A 14,458-nucleotide genomic window follows, 5' to 3' on the forward strand; every position below is an offset into this window, starting at 1 on the left:
GCTTCCCCCCTTGCAGCATCATTGGGCACATCGTCTGGTTCCTCTTGATCTTCAGCAGCTTCCCCCGTTGCAGCATCACCGTATTCAGGGGGCACATAGTTGTCATTGTCCTCTTCTTCTTCACCGTCTTCCATCATAACCCCTATTTCTCCGTGCCTCGTCCAAACATTATAGTGTGGCATGAAACCCTTGTAAAGCAGGTGGGTGTGAAGGATTTTCCGGTCAGAGTAAGACTTCGTATTCCCACATATAGGGCATGGACAACACATAAAACCATTCTGCTTGTTTGCCTCAGCCACTTCGAGAAAATCATGCACGCCCTTAATATACTCGGAGGTGTGTCTGTCACCGTACATCCATTGCCGGTTCATCTGCGTGCATTATATATAATTAAGTGTGTCAAAAACCATTACAGAACATCATGAATAGATAATTAAGTGACCAAATTAATATAAGTTCATCATCACATTAGAACCAAAGTACATACATAGTTCTCATCTAACAACATATATATAGCTCTCCAGAGCATCTAATTAATTAAACCATACATTGAAACTATGTAAAACATTTCAATGCGAAAATAAATGCGATCATAATCGCAACCAAGGTAACAATTGATCCAACGGCATAATGATACCAAGCCTCGGTATGAATGGCATATTTTCTAATCTTTCTAATCTTCAAGCGCATTGCATCCATCTTGATCTTGTGATCATCGACGACATCCGCAACATGCAACTCCAATATCATCTTCTCCTCCTCAAATTTTTTATTTTTTCCTTCAAGTAATTGTTTTCTTCTTCAACTAAATTTAACCTCTCGACAATAGGGTCGGTTAGAATTTCCGGTTCAACCACCTCCTAGATAAATAAAATCTATGTCACGTTGGTCGGTATATTTGTCATAAACAATAAATGAACCAAATAGTTATAAAAAGATAATATATACCACATCCGAATCATAGACAGGACGAGGGCCGACGGGGGCGGATACCAAAACCATCGCACTATGTAATAAGAAGGAATAATAAAAGTAACAAAATTAGACAAATAACTATCTAAAGTAAGAATTTTTTTCCTTTCAGAAAGAAGATAAGAACAAGAGGCTCACCACGGTGGTGCTGGCGACGAGATCGGCGCGGGCGATCGACGGCGGTGAAGACGGGGACGGGACGTGACGGACCGCTAAACCTAGACAAATCTCGGGGAAAATGGAGCTCGGAGGTCGAGTTTCGAGAGGACAAAGATTAACTAGTGTGGCTCAGACATTTCATCGAACACCTCATGTGCATAGGAGGTGAGCTAGAGCACCCAAATGCCCTCCCCTCGCCGGCCAGAAAAAACAGAGCACTCTGGAGTGCTCTGCTGTGGCGATGGGGTATATATAGGGAACTCATTGGTCCCGATTGATGGCACCAACCGGGACTAAAGGGGGCATTGGTCCCGGTTCGTGGCACCAACCGGGACCAAAGGCCTTGTGCTGCCCCGCGTCAAAAGTTTAGTCCCACCTCGCTAGTTGAGAGAGCTCGAGAGTGGTTTATAAGCGCTGCTGCGCCCACCCTCTCGAACTCCTCTCAACTGCAGGCTTTCGGGCCTAAATGTTCTCTTTGCCTGTGGGGCCTACTGGGCCTTCTGCGGGCCTGAATCCTGGCCCATGGATGGGTTTCTAGTCGTATTCAGGCCGTGGTGGCCCAGTAGGTGGCATAATTTTTTTCCTCTGTTTTTTTCTCTTTTGCTTTATTTGTTTTGTTTTGTTTCTACTTACAACAAAAAACTTATTTATTTTATTTCTAATTACTTATGTATTTTACTTTAATTATTTTATTTTTATTTATTTTACTGCTGCTATTTTTGTTTATTTTACTGCTGCTATTTTTACTTAATTTATTAAGGTTTATTTATTGTAGTTACTATAGTTTATTTTATTTTATTTTATTAAGGTTTATTTAGTTTTATTTATTTTATTAAGGTTTATTTATTTTATAAATATAAAAAAATGAACATAGATGCGCTTATAGAGAAAATTCAACCTAAATTCATAATAAATTTCTATGAAATTTACTGTGAATTTAGGTCAAATTCCCTGTATAAGGGCATCTATTTTCACTTTAAGAGAAGCTCAACAAGGCAGAGAGGGACGGCCTTATAAACTGATGTGAGCGCCCTTCGGTTGGCGAGGTGGGACTAAACACTGGCCGCAACTAGGACCAACCCTTTAGTCCCGGTTCCTACCACAAACCGGGACTAAAGGCCGCAACTAGGACCAGGCCTTTAGTCCCGGTTTGTGGTAGGAACCGGGACTAAAGGGTGGTGGGCCAGGAGCGTGGCCCATTGGTCCCGGTTTGTCCCACCAACCGGGACCAAAGGGTCCGGACGAACCGGGACCAATGCCCCCACGAGGCCCGGCAGGTCCCTGGCCGCATGAACCGGGACCAGTGCTCACATTAGTCCCGGTTCGTGACTGAACCGGGTCTAATGTGAAAACTGTCCTGTGACCTAAGCCCTGTTTTCTACTAGTGAAGGTGGATGGAGACCAGCAATTGGATTGTTGTACTTTTTCTTTAACAACTATAGATGTTTGCTTGAGTTTATACCTCCACCTTTTCAACCAAACAAGCTTCTTGTACTTGGTTGGGCACTAATAAAAGTTAAGGCGAGACCCAAGCACTTAGCCAATTGGAGTGAAGTCCGACAACATCTTCCTTGTCTCCAATTAATGCAACAAAAATCCTTCACAGCGCGCCGACTTGCTCGGGAGCACAGTTGGTAAACCATGTGGGCACACAACCACATCACCGCCAAGTCTCGCAGTAGTGCCTCTCTCTCCTCGCAGTAGCATGTCTCCGGCTCAACTGAAGTTTGGCGATTTATGCTTTCCCATGCTAAGTATTTATTTATTAGAGAGTTATATTGTGTCATCTAAAATATCAATGGGCATTCAAAATGAATCATAATGAGGTATATTAGCATGGTATCTCCCTTTGAATGTTCCAGTTGACTGACTTGGAACATGTTTACACTTGTTATCAAAAGTTTAAATCGGCCTCGATAGTATTATAACTTTTGTTTAGTATCATATTCATATTACCACGTAATGATTACATGTTCAAAATGCATGATTATGATGTTCATGCTCTCCAGTTGGTCGCTTCCTAGTATTTTGCTAGTCTTCATGTATACTAGCCATGAATTCTGCTTGTGCCAAATCCTTGTGCCAGGTTTTGCCATAAGAGTCCACCATACCTACTTATTTGTAACATTGGTAAATATATTAAAAGTAAATTTCCATTGGTGCATTAAGAAAAAGTAAATACACTATAAATGTTTCACATTGCTTAGATGATCGTAAACATGTTCTGTTTTCCACGATCTCATAATGATGGTTCTGGACAATAAAAAATGCAGGAAAAGGCCTACTAAATAAAAGGTCTCCAATTCTTAAAGTGGAAGGAGGACAAATCTTTTTGAAACTAAAGATATATAAAATAGAGTGTGTGATACCTCGCACAATTACAAGGGGCAATGGGAAATGTATGTATCTCCTATGGTAAAATCTTGAGCGTTAACCCAAAACGTTGGCAATAAGAGCTGAACCACCCTTTCAATACTACAAATACGCGCATGACAATTTCTGCTTCCCTCTATAAAGGGCCTATCATTTTACCTTTTATGTTGAGTCATTCTCAGGGCCGTTGAGGGGCCTCAGGGGCCCCAATTTGGGTCCAAAAATATGTATTGGTCAAGTGTTTACGTTTCAGTTTTGGGCCCATGTTGCCGCCAAAATCCTATTTGGCGCCCTATGCGCCCGGTACAGTACAACTCGCAATCGGGCGCATACCCCCGCTGGGCCGGCCCATCTAGATTTTTTCCTCTGGTTTTCAAATCGCGAAAAAAATCTGTTAGAGCTTTGATTCGAACCCGGGACCTCCTGCTTAACACTAAGCTGCATAACCACCCCGCCACCCCCAACTGGACGTTCTACTTTCATGTTTCCACGCATTTTACTTTCTTCTGTTTTTCTTCTGTTTTCCTTTTTCTGGTTTTCTCTTTCGTTTTTTATTTTTTGTTTTTCTTCTCCCTGGGTTTGATGAACTTTTTTTGAAATTCGTGAACTTTTTCTTAACATCGATCAACTTTTGTCAAATGCGTTGAACTTTTTTCAAATTTGATGAACTTTTTTCCAAATTAGATGAACTATTTTTCAAATTTGATTAACTTTTTTCAAAACCGATGAACTTTTTTCAAATTAGATGAACTTTTTTTAAAACTGATGAACTTTTTTCAGAATTAGGTGAACTTTTTCAAAATTCAATGAACTTTTTCTAAATTTCTTGAACTTTTTCCAAATTTTGTTGAACTTTTTTTTTAAATTCATGAAGCTTTTATCAAAATTGGTGAACTTTTTTGTAATTCGTGAACTTTTTTAAAGTTTGATGAACTTTTTTTTAAATTTCGAAAAAAAATCTCGGAAGTCAATGGTCAATGGCTCACAGGTCTACCATGAAACGATCGAGCGTTTTTTCTTGTTTTCTTTCGAGTAAACGAAACGATCGAGCGGGATAGCTGCGGAAGCAGGCGTCGTACGAGCTCGTCGGCTCGTTCATGGGCCGGCCCACTTAGCCAGGCGTGTGGGCGCTGGTTTCCTCTTGCGGCGCATAAGGCGAAAAGGCATTACGAAACGATCTGAATCTCATCGATCGATCGCGAGACGAAAAGGCATTACGTACATAGATTTCTGGCCTTAAAAAAACGTATATAGATTTCTTGCCTGTCTTTCGACCCGATTGAAATCGGCCATCTGTCTCTCTCTGTAGATCGGAAATTAGCAGGCCACACGCGGCCGGCAGCGCCGAAACTGCACTGAAATATCAGGCGCCAGCCGACACCACTGCGCCGTTCCGAACACAGGTGACCAGTGGCGTTCAAGTAATCCGTGCCCTACAAGCTACTACTTTTTTTTTCTTCTAATTTTGATGGATACAAACTGCAAATCCCTACTGCTCCCATATCATATTATTATTATTTTTCAGAAAATTGCTCTGCAGTTGAATTGTTTGGGGGAATATAGGGTCACACATCCAAGATTTTTCAATAGTTGCTCGTTCAAAATCAAGCTTCAATCTTTTTTCTATTCCGCTAAGCCTATAATCATGAGTTCCAATGGATTAATATTATTATTTTTGGTTTATAAATAAGAATCATCATGCATTCTAGAAATAGGAAGTATATATTATTCTACTGCTAAAAGGCATAGGAAGAGACGAAGACTAGAAGAGCTCAATCTCAAAGGGGTGCTCTTGATAAATTTGTTGTGGAAGGATCACACACTAATTTTGAAAATCAAACTCCAAATACTAATATTGTTGAATTTCTACTTGCGTTGTACTATGACACAAAAAGGACACAATGAATTGGCGACAATAGAATTGAAAATAATGTCTTTGAGAAGAGTAATTGTGAAGATATAATTGGAGATTTCAAGGAACACAAGACAGATGACACTTTTCCGCACAATGAGGTCAGTTTTATTGCTTTAGTTATATCTTTTGTTTTTGCATCGATATTTGATAAATTTCTAAGTATTGTACGATGTTACATAAATTTTAAATATATAATCAAGTGAGATCATGCTTGAGTTATTTTTTTTAATAAAAATTAGGGTCCCATTTTGCTTTTTGCACCGGGGCCCCGAATTTCTAGGACGGCCCTGGTCATTCCATCCATTTTTTAAAGCATCATCTATTAAGAGTGTGATTATCATTCTTAGTTTATATGCATTTTGTAACATTAAGTAATGTACGATTGTGATGCTTTCAACTCCCGATTTGTATACTTAGTTGTATCTTGGATTCATTGATGTCTCGTGGATAATACGGCCATCGTTGACATTTGTAAAAGACTTGTGAGATAGCGTGTTGCCATATTATATTATGTTCACTTTGAACATGTTGGTACGTTGAGCTTTCGTATTATGGCTTTCCAATTGATTCAGGTCTTATCATATGATGACCCTACTCGTTAATTTTTTGTTATTCATTTGCTTACTCCACCGGCTTCAGAAGAACAACCCTGCCGCCAATCTGCTAATGCTCCGATGGCCAGACCCAACTATGGCGCAGATGTACTCCTCCTTGGCCGCCTCCAGCTGCTGAAAATATACAATTTCACGAATTTGTAGAGAGAATTCTCAGTTTCTAAGCTGGTTGTTACTCCGGTATGGAGTTTCCGTCCCAGCTCAACCCCTTTTTTCATGACATCGTGCTACAAAGCATCACCATTTAGATAGATCATTTTTTTGAAATGTGATAAATCATTATAGTCTCAGTGCCGCATAAGAATTTCATATGAGAATTGAGACATACAAGATTATAACATTCAAATTGTATTGAGATACTTTATCATGTTAAATTTGCTCCTTTTCAATTTATAATCTGAATTTTCAACGGTTTTTCACTTGAAGTTGAGATGGAAGACAACTTATTTAGTAGATAATTTACAATTTAAGGTTTTCAATCCTTACGTCATTCAGTCAACATTGTTATGAAGAAAAGTAAGAAATAAAATTCATCAAGTTTACATAATGTGCACTTCAACATTCAAGTTGAGTTGTTTTGAGATAAATCAAAAGATGCTTGATTAATTTTTCCGGGGGCATAGTTATGGACTGACGACCTAACTAGTTTTCTGGACATTTTTTTGGATATATAAAAGTTGTCACATAGTTTGTGCGTTCTGTGAGAGTTCGTACTAGAAAAGTTGTGTGGGTTCTTTCCGATGTCTTTCTGTAGTTAGCAACAAAGCCCTTGCCACATAATTAGTTTTCTGGTCATTTGTTTGGATTTCTCGTCTTTCTGGAAGTCCACACAAGAAATCACATTCATTTCTTCAGTGGTTTTAATGCCGCAGGATGTTGTGTTAGCAACAGACAATTTGAGATATCTTTCTGCAGTGCTTGGTGAAAGCTAAGCCGTGGAAGCTATACTTGACGAACGATGAGCTGACGACTAGTTCATGGTGGTATTTGAATATTTGATCAGTTGCGTACCTGCATATGCGGTATGGCTGCTCAACTCAGGGAGGCAGGCAGATTGCTGGAATTTTGCCCAAGACCAACACATCATATGTTTGCTTGGGTTATTGGTATCCACTTTGTCTGAATTTGGAACAATCCATGTGTTCGCATGCATGGCTGAATTCAAATATGTAATGGATCAAATAAAGCAAACGTAGTTTGTTCTCGGTTTGTAGATCTTTTCTAGCCATGTCTGAATCGAGCAAAGCTGCGATTCAGCTCGTGCCCAGCCCTATCGTTCGTGCTGTTTTGTGATGTCAGGAATATGGCTTGACCTCCACTGGTGCTAATTTGTGCGGTGCGCACAACAGAAAGACTCTAGCATTTTTAGAATCACCATTCCGTTGTAGTATATGTGGTTACGATACTCGGCTCTCACCTGAGAGACCCGGGTTCAAGCCCCGGCGATGGAATACCAACCTTTTTTTGTTTCTAAATATTATTCCCTAAAGTATTGTCATTTTTTTGCAGGGGTAAATTTTTATTTTTGCGAGTAAGGGTAAAATTGTCTTTGTTGTGAGATTGCTTTGTAGTTTTTGGTGAAGCAAATGCTTGCAAGTTTAATCTGAGCAAGCTGATGGCCAGTTTGTGTTGGTAGCCTTGAACCTGCCGGTTGATGATTCCAAGATTTTAAAACTGGGGCCGTGGGCGGTGGGTCAGCTTGTCTACCGATCCACTAGGAGGCGGAGCTGGATCCTCTAACATTCGAAGGGAAGTCAGGTAAGCTACAGTAACCTGACTTCCCTTGAGGCTTAGCCCATGAACAGTGCTCATTTCAAGTATCAAAAGACAGGTTTCCATTTCTAATAGATCAATTTCAATTCGTGACATACCAAGTTTAATTTTAGAAGACTCATTTCAAATTTTGAAATACTCATTTTACTCTTTTCAAAAGAACTATTTCAATTTCACAAGCTCCCTGTCTTTCCCTGTCTTTTTTACACAAGAAGAACATTGTAGCTCTGTGACATCCCTTGAGCATGTTAGAGGATCCGGCTCCCTGGGAGCGTACGTGTGTGTTGCCTTGTCCGGCAGCTCTCGGACCCGGACTCCGACCGGCTCTGGCGACCTTGTGTCGTGCTTCGACGCCGCCGAGGAAGACAAACGCACCGTGGAGTGCCCTATCTGCTTCCACGTACGCACGCTTTATCATTCCACTCACTGCTTGTCTGCTTCGGAGAGTTGGTCTTCTCCGTTGTGTTGTTGTCATGATTTATAGTCCTCCGTCGATCGATCGATGCAGTTCTACGCGACCCGTTACAATTCCCCTTGATTTCTTTCCAAATTTTTGCAAGAAATTGTACTGAAATTCAGAAAATTCCTACGTTAGGCCAAGTGAACTGGGAACTGCAAAATTACACCGTGTTCATAAAACATGGTCCATGCCCTTATTTTTAAATAAAAAAATTGATACAGTACATCCAAGAGAAGTTTTTTGCTGCAATGATTTGAAAAGTTTTCAATTATACTGCCCTGTTTCATTGTCCTGCAGAGTGCTTCGTGCAGCTAATGTCATCGAAAGGGTTTCAGAGCTGTCCAGTATCTTGTTTTGCTACCTATCTACTGTGCAATACTCTGCATATGTGTCCTATAAACATCTCTAATAAATTCGATCCCCAATGCTCCGTGCAGCGTGTGGATTGGGAACGAACCGTTTCATACTGTAAAATACTTTGCACCCTTTGCAAGCGGGCCAATAAAACTTCGGCCCACCTTTTCTACAAATGCTGGTACATGATGAGGGTTTGGCGGATGGTCAAGGAGTGGTCGGGCCTAGCCGCCTAGGTTCGCTTGAGATCAATAATAGATGGGTGATAGAACACAACAGGAAGAGTTGGTGGACCAATATGTCAAAGCCCAATACTGCAAACTGGAAGGCTATGGCTTCCCTAACAATGTTGGTCTCTTGGGTTATTTGGAATGAGAGAAATGCTAGGGTGTTTCGTAAGAAATCCACACAACCGTTCTACATTCTAAAGCTCATCCAGGACGAGGCAAGGCTTTGGATCACGGCAGGAGGTTGGCATCTGAACACCATTATGCCGCGAGAGTAATCCTTCTCTTTTCTGAGTTGGTGTTGGTGATGTTTTTCTCTCGCTGATGGGCTATGATGTGGAGCCAGTGTGATGTATTTCGAATTATTTCCCTCTCTTAATTAATGAATGAGGCAAACCATTTGCCTCGGTTTCAAAAAAAATATTGTTGGGGAGAATATCTTGCCTTCATTGTTGTGTCTGAATTCAGTGTGGGGGGTCCTTAACTAGCAATGCAGTTGTCCTTTCTGCAAAACCACAACCTACGTTGTTCAATATCGAGTGCTAGAAGCTTAAGTGAGAAGAAAATTCAACAAGAAGTAAGTTTTCTGCCTAGATATTCTGATCAACAATACCATACTACTTTGTAATTTGCAACAAGCCTTCCATTTTGAACTTCTTGCAGGAAGAACAGAACGTTAATGAGGCTATGATGAGAACGTTAATGAGGCTACGATGAGAATACACTACAAGAAACCTGTGGAGCTTATTCTACTACCATAGGAGTTGCAAGCTCGATTTAGCAGTGCTAAAAGCTCCCTAACCATGATTTTTCTGACCCTTCCAGAGAGATTTCAAGGCTTCCATGATTGTACCTGAAATGTTTCATATATGATTTGTATGTATGATTTTTAGACAATGCAAAGAACTGCTTTAGATATAGATGTATGATGAACAAAGTAATTGCTAGAATGTGTTAGAGTTCGGTTGTATTATGAAAGTTGTTTAATCACTATGCGCATTTATAATATGCTTACTGAATTAGATTGCAAAACAATCAGTAATGCTACTATGTAAGTATTGCAGAACGTTCAATATGCTACTATGCTTACATAGTAGAGCATGCATCATTACATGTTTCTGAAGGATATTATTTCCCAAAACATGCATCATTACATGTTTCCCTAATTTTCCAAATTCACATTGAAATACCAACAAAACCCTTCTTTATAGCTCTAGCATCAAAAGTGTCGACAGATCAAGTTTGATATAGTGTGCTCTTGTTTCTTTTGGCACAAAAATACCACATGGTTCGACGGACAGCTATTTGCTCCCCCAGGCAGCTATCGGCAAGGACAATGTGTACCATGCATGCCGCTTTACTACGCTATTGCATGTATCATTCAAGTGTTGAAGGCCTTACTTCTGTGCCACCTATGGGGAGTAGGCAAGTACCTCATGTGGCCCAAGAAACCAATTTTCCTTCGAAGTGGTTGCAAATAGGTTCCAACCCAAGATCTCTCAACACCTTATTCTCTTTGTAATACGTGGCTAAGAGTGAGTCATTGGTTGGCAAAGCCTCCTTATGAAGCTTGAGTAACATGTCAAATGATATTTTTGCCCCAATGGTTGAGATCTTTGAGGTGTATCAACTTCAAAACAAAGGATAGTGCCGATTGACCGCTGAAGCCCGGGTACAACTCACGGTGTACACTTTTTTGCAAGTGATCTAATATGGTTGATGCCTCATTGGACTTCGGAACGTTACCTCCAACAACATTTTGGTTTTCTTGCTCATCACCCCAATTGGGGCTCTATGGATGGAGAGTGACTAGGATAGAAAAAGGGCCTGTGGTGAAAGAATAGAAAAAACAGCCCTGAACCGTTGGATCAGAGGTGGATGGCACCGATTTTGGTTGAGGGGGTTTCAATCCACTTAATGTATTTTTATGAAAACCCCCCTACCGACAGTCAGTTATATAATAGAACTTTTGCAGCAACCACCTGAACATATCATCTTCTTCTCCATTCGTTATGTCCAGTGACCATTTATAGATGTGCAGTTCTGTCCAAAAACCACTTAATCTGCACAGTGATGATGCCCCATATCTTGTTAGTTTTATAATAAAAATCTTTGCGCATATCTACATGAAATCCATGTATATTTCGGTACATTAGTGGCTTGTACTACACCACTAATTACACAAGGAAGTTGAATATGTTTGTCACTACAAAGTGTGTCAATATGTATCACAAATATGTGAGTACATACAGAAAATTAAGCCACCCCTTTTAAGCATAACTAAATGTTAGTCCGCGGTCTGGACTAACATAAAAGACATACATTCGTATATATCTTGATGATACATGGTAGCACCATTTTTAGTACACGGCAAGCAAGACACTATTAGGGACTAATACAATCACTATTCAACTGGCATTGCTATTTTAAAAAAGACCAGCTTTACTATATTGATGGTACATGACAGAAAAGCTCTAGCCTTTCCCTAGAACTGCTTCTTGCTCACCAAGCTTCATGTGCTGGGAGAGATCAAACCAAACAAACATGATTCGGTTGGACACAAGACAGGTTTAGGCGTATGCTGAGAAGTTCTTGCAATCTTAAGGAAGGGAAGACTTTGAGAAAATCTTCTTTTGTCCATCTGTAGTCCTGATGTTTCCCATTGTCAGAGCATCATCCATCTACAAATACAAGAAAAACAATTATAGTTTACATCACAAGGCAAGAAATAGAAATAATTATGTTCTCTTACGGACTGAAAGGTTGTAAAGCTTCGAATTATGGTTCAGTCATGCACATACATTTCTGTAGTGTTTGCTGAGTAGTAGCTAGCACATAATATAAGAGCGTTTTTGACACTATAAGACTATCATGGCTTCTATATATTTCAACTCAATTTATCACAACAGTTTCCCTACTGTTGCAACAGAAAATAGTAGCTGAACTTCCTTTTTCACCTTTTGCAACAGCTAATTTTGTTCTCGTATTATGCATGAAGTGAGGCTGAGATTTATCTATTTGGACAAGGCGCCACGTCTTGGACGGGTCACCTGGAGAAAATAGGAATATAGGCTACAGATTCACACATGGTTAAAGCTTGCATGGGCATGCATATACCTATGATCATTATATTACAATTTCAAGGATTAGTCAAAAGCATAAATGAGAACGGCAAACAAGTGGCATCGAGCTAAAGGGAGTTTTATGACTGCCCTGCAGAAGCATGATATTACACTGGGGCTTATATAGAGAACCCTGCAACACAAATTCTAAGTTTAATATCATCGACCTTATGTCACAAACACGATACCATATTGATCTGTGAAATACTACATGCCATTTACTTATGAGGTCTCATTTTCTGTCACATGTAGTAATATATTTGGAAGCAAACTCAAATTCAACTACTACTAGACAGATGCAATGCACATTCAACTAGTATTGCAGGTTGTGAGCAGTATAGGTAACTCTTGAGAGAATGATTGTATCTTTTTTGGACTACTGAAATCATCAATGAGAAGCATGGGGAATTTATCTCTGCAAACGAGGTAGCATCACTGTAATCTTGATTTCGAACGTTGTTGATCGATTCCACGGCTACAATTTTTTTTGGAGAACAACATCACACAAGGGATTAACAGAATGTTAGGTACATCAATGTACTTTCTTAGACCGATGTTCTCATCTTATAGTGCTGGTGCACATGCTGTGGTCATTGCAACCATGGGGTCTCCTAAAGGCGATGTCACGCTTCTCCCCTCCATTACTGGATTCTGAGATGAGAATTGCATAGTTAGAAATGATATCATCTTTTAAAGTCAGACGTTAGGCACATGGACAAGATAAAGAACATAACCTACAGCAACAGTTTGTGAATCAGAATGTATACCGTGACACTTCCTATTGTTGACCCTGAGTATTTACGATGCACAAATTGTTTGCCCACGATGCCACCATTTTGGGAATATAATCTATATACTATGACATTTCCTATTGTTCCCTGTTAAAATACTTTTTGTGCACTATGTTTTGCTTTCTCAAATATTAGTGCTTGGTATAGCACAGCAGCTACATATATCCTTGTTTAATCTGTATTAAAACAGTATAATGTTGATTATGATTTATGAAGAAATGCATGGCACACATATCTTACTTGCCGGTCCTGGCGTGCTAATGTTGTCATTTTTACTTGGCACTGCTCTCAAAGTGTGTACTCATAATTAAAATGGATGTATACCATCATCTTTAATACTTTGAGAGCTAGTTTTACATATAACTGGAACATGTTATTACTGGAAAGATCCAAAGTAACATGAATCCAAATTTGGATATGCCGATAAATGGACCAATTTCATTTTTTTCTGTCTAGTACAATCAGTTTACTTCCTTTCAAGCTTGTCAAGCTACTGACTCTGTATATCGAACTGTGGGTACTGAATTTTTTAGTGAATTATCGTAAACTTCAAGACCCTAAGATTATCCAACCGTCCTCAACCTTCTAACTTAGTTCTATAGAGTACTTAACAGTGAAACAAAATTTCCAAATTACAGTACGAAACCACCAAGAACAGGAGCAATACACCATCAAATCGAAGTTACTAAATGCATCATGCACACACAAGCAGATTTGACATGAACAAGTGCAGGAAAATAGAACTGTACAGATAAGTTAAATTGGGATGCAACACAAATAGCAAACAAAGTTAACATCTATTTGCCGCTGACGAGGGGGAGGAGGACAAGAGGTGATCCTGGTGCGTGAGAGAGAGAGAGAGAGAGAGAGAGAGAGAGAGGAGGCGACGAACCGACAGCTAACGAAGATTCAGATGAGAGGTTGCGAGCCTGTACGAGCACACTGCGGGGTGGAGCATAGTAGCCGAGGAGATCTGATTTGGTCTGCCTCAAACCGCGCCGCCGACGACATGACAGTCAGGAGCCATCGGAGATTTTCTGACTTTGCCTAGCTTGAGGATGGATCTGGGCCGCCGCAGCCGCCAGAGTTGGGGCTGCCACTTTGTATGCGATTGGCATTGAACTATCTCGGTGTATAAAAGTAGGGGCATTCCTTTTTTACCTCTTTACTTGTGCTCGGGCAGACGGAGCCGCGCCCACGGCCACACTAAGCAGGACAGAGGAGGGAAGCCGAAGGCACGAGGCAACAAGAGGCAACGCCAAGACCCAGACAACACAAAAGAGCAAGAGGGCGAGGTGGACTCCCCCGGCAAGACCCTTGTCGGGGCAGCCTCCGCGGCCCCGGCAAGAGCCGCCCCGGCAAGAGCCTTGCCGGGGCAACTTGCCCGATGCCCACAGAGCAGGCCACCCTTGAGCCCACGGGCTCCAACACCATCAACCAACTACATCGGAACCAAGGCTCGGGAGGCGCCTCTGAGGTGGCATGCAGATCTTCGTCAAGACCACAAACACACAAGATCAGATGAGGATCAGAAGACGATGATCCTTGGCGGGATCCCCGCCAAGGAAATCCACAAGACCCCTGGCAAGACCCTTGCCGAGGACGACCGCGGTGCCGCGGCAGGACCCTTGCCGGGCCCTTGCCGAGGACACCTACGGGGCCACGGCCAGGCCCGCGTCAGCCAAGGCTCCACCGCCG

The 14,458-nt window shown here is 41.0% G+C and overlaps 1 long non-coding RNA gene across 1 annotated transcript; it reads right to left on the bottom strand.

Annotated features, from left to right (window-relative positions):
* Positions 1-11,115: 11,115 nt before the first annotated feature.
* LOC120974398 (uncharacterized) lies at positions 11,116-13,845 on the bottom strand. Its single transcript, XR_005769806.2, has 2 exons — positions 13,653-13,845; positions 11,116-11,528 (listed from the first exon to the last, which is right to left on the bottom strand). It is a non-coding gene; the product is annotated as an uncharacterized lncRNA (long non-coding RNA).
* Positions 13,846-14,458: the final 613 nt, after the last annotated feature.

The sequence above is a fragment of the Aegilops tauschii genome, chromosome 2 (assembly GCF_002575655.3).
Source record: "Aegilops tauschii subsp. strangulata cultivar AL8/78 chromosome 2, Aet v6.0, whole genome shotgun sequence".
In the NCBI taxonomy this organism is placed as follows: domain Eukaryota; kingdom Viridiplantae; phylum Streptophyta; class Magnoliopsida; order Poales; family Poaceae; genus Aegilops; species Aegilops tauschii.